This window comes from Etheostoma cragini, chromosome 14 (assembly GCF_013103735.1).
Source record: "Etheostoma cragini isolate CJK2018 chromosome 14, CSU_Ecrag_1.0, whole genome shotgun sequence".
In the NCBI taxonomy this organism is placed as follows: Eukaryota; Metazoa; Chordata; class Actinopteri; order Perciformes; family Percidae; genus Etheostoma; species Etheostoma cragini.
This window is the reverse complement of record NC_048420.1, coordinates 22,439,985-22,443,192: the sequence shown is the minus strand read 5'-3', so window position 1 is coordinate 22,443,192 and position 3,208 is coordinate 22,439,985. Positions and strand designations below refer to the sequence as shown.

Sequence of the window (3,208 nt, the reverse complement as noted above, 5' to 3'; positions counted from 1 at the left end):
TATTTTATGGCAAGTGCTTTGTGTACATTGTGGCCCCACAGGCGGATAATAACCCCCCCCCCCATTGAGGATAAGAGGCTCCTGAGTGGCAGCCAGTGCTGAGATGGCGGGATTTTCCCCCTGCACTGCGGTTGCTGCCAGCATATATTATTTAAAACGATCTTTTTTTTCCTCCACTTCTCACACCTCCTTTAGTAGCCATGATCCTAAACGGCATGCATAGGACAAACAGATAGCTCGGGCTCCTGAGGCGAGGAAGACCAATACGCTAACAGGTGGAGAAAGACATTAGGGTCCTGTAATTGAAACAAAGCGTTTTTTATATATAAAGAGCAGAGGAGAAAGGGTGGTATCTGTGAACTGTTATCACAAATGTGCAGCTTTGATTTGTGGATTTTATGAGGAATGTGGAAGAAGTAGTTTTTGTTTTTAAACTTAAGTGGATGACAGTAGATACTTATTCGTGGCTTAAGGCCGGATTGCTTCCAGTAAAGTCTGACTTCTTGTACTCCATCTTCTCTAAGGGGCAATCCAAACCAGTTTTGTAAGCGGTTAAGACATCTGTTATAGTATATACAGTATATAGTATATAGTATTAGTGGTGGGAAAAAAAATATACAGTACAGGCCGAAGGTTTGGAAGTTTGTAGATTATCACTGAAGGCATCAAAACTATGAATGAACACATGGGATTATGTACTTAAAATTCTCTTGATGAGCTTCAGTGATAAACCACAATTTAAATAGACATGAAAATAAAGCAAACACATTAAATGAGAAGGTGAGTCCAAACCTTTGGCCTGTACTGTAAAGTAACACAGTATCACAATATTTTCAGTGGCAAAACTGTATCGATACACAGGCGCCAAGTATCGATCTTTTATTATATTTGCGTTGTATCAGTTTGACAATCCCATTTTGCAGCAATAAAATTAAAGTGAGATGAACAAACAGAGAAATGTATCTTTTTAGATAAAACAGATGTTGACAAAGTTTCCTTTTGTGGACGTCATTGGAAATTGGGAAAAATTTGAAGCTGGAAAAAAGGCTCTTAATTGCAATATATCACAGAATATTGCGATATGTTTAAAATGGCAATAATATTGTATCCTGGCATAAGTATCGTGATGGTATCGGGAGGCGTCTGGTAATCCCCCCCCCCCCCCCCTTAATATCAATGCACACCAACTCCAAGTCCACTCCAAACTCCAACAATAGTGACACACACAGCGATCCGATCCCTGTCATCACGATACACATTTAAACAACAATTACACATTTAATCCAAACGGTTAAAACACATCAACCGCCATGACAAAGAAACATGTTATCCAGATCTCAACTGGCAGTACAATGATTTGAACAGGATAGACTGATGTATAAAAGACTTCTTGAGCCTGTTGGGTCTAATGGCGCTTCCCCACTGCTAGGACCAGCTCTACTCGGCTCGGCTCGGCTTGACCGCGCTGCCCCGTCCTCCTTTTTCTCATGCGTAAGTACCTTGGCACAATAACTGATGGTAAGCTATGTTTTGAACCACACGCTGATGCTGTCTTTGCCAAAGCCCAGCAGCGTACGTACTGTTACCGAAAACTGAAGAGTTTTAACAATGAGCCCACTTTCATGAGAAGGTTTTATTCCTGTTTTATTGAGTCTGTTTTAACCTCCTGTTTTATATGCTGGTTTGGATCTCTGTCCATCAAAAAATGACTGGAGAGTATCATCAGGACATGCAGCAAGACTGCAGGCATCAACTTCCCCACTCTCTCCCACATCTACTCCAACAGAGTGGGAAAGGAGGCTCAATCCATTGCAGCTGACCCCATAATTTCCTTTAAATGAGGTTTATTGTCACTCAATTCCAAAAATGACTGTAAAACTAAAGTTAACCTTGTGTTGTCCCTTTTTCAGACACATTTTTTAGTTTTCAGTAACACCACCTTACTACCACTAGTTTTACAGTACTTCTTGGAATGCATGGTTTATAACCCTCATTTATATAGAATAATACCTAAAATGGAGTTAAAAAAGAAATTATGAATTATTTTTTGGATAGGTAAGATCAGAGGAACAAACAGATGAGTTTCAACTGTAATGACAGAGGGTTTTATGGATTCCAATCCATATTTTTGTGGTAATTTGGTTAAAAAGAAACCAATATTTTAGATATAGACAGTTTTCAAAGGGGTCAAATTTGACCCAAGGACAGCAGGAGGGTTAATAAGTTAGTGTTACGTAGTGTTGAACACGTCAAAAAAGTGGCAAACATTGGAAAAAAAGCATCAGTGTTGAAAAAAGGGACAAAAATGTAAGAAAAAGTTAAAAATGATTAAAAGCCTCAACAAACGTGTTGATTTTAAAATCAACGGGAAGACAACACGAGGGTTACGCAGGTCCAACAGACTCAAACTCTCTTATCCCGATTTCCATTTAATAAATATCCCAGGCCGGTTTTAAATGTATTTGATTACTATTGTGTTTTAGATACTGTGGGATTTCATGTTTTGATGTTTTGTTGTGTGTCTTGTCCTTATGTCCGTCTGCTGGCTGTATAAACAATTACCCCTCAGGGACAACAAAGTTATCTTGATCTTGATTCCTGAAGCGAGCGTGGCTGGTCATCATAGCGCCGCCGCAGGAAACTGTCGTGACCAAACGCGACACACACACACACACACACACACATTTTGTCAAAGGTGTGTTGTTCTTGATTCTCGGCATGTTGGCTGTCTGCCACAGCCAGAAGACAAATGTTGTTCCAAAAGAAGCTGGGGGCAGCGGATAAAAACGCCGCCGGCTAAACTATTTAAAAATGCCGTGTTTGTTCAGGACACCCCCGCCTGTCGCTAAAAACGATGAGACAGTGATTAGTGACGATTCTCTCCGACCAATCGGTAGTCCTCGTCACCTTTTGGCATCGCCTCGGCTCCATGGAACCTTGCCTGAGGTGATGCTAAAAAAGCCACCTGTTACCAGGTACCAGGGACTTTATTTCCTACTGAAAAACCAAAAAAGGCGAGTAGAGACGAGCCGAGGAGGTGCCATGTTATGGAAAAAACGCCATAAACGAGGGGACTCTAAATGGCCTGTTGGAAGGCAAACATTGGTATTCATATTATAATAAAGGGTTTGGTGATATAATTTACAGCGTTTTTATCCTCTACACCATTCAGTGACTCTCCCTGCTCTGGGGAGGGGGGGGGGGGGGG

The 3,208-nt window shown here is 41.0% G+C and overlaps 1 protein-coding gene across 1 annotated transcript in view; it reads right to left on the bottom strand.

The window, feature by feature from the left end:
- The window catches only part of grin2da (glutamate receptor, ionotropic, N-methyl D-aspartate 2D, a), a 136,343-nt gene that overhangs the window by 30,429 nt on the left and 102,706 nt on the right, over window positions 1–3,208 (bottom strand). The gene's annotated exons all lie outside the window — the stretch shown is intronic.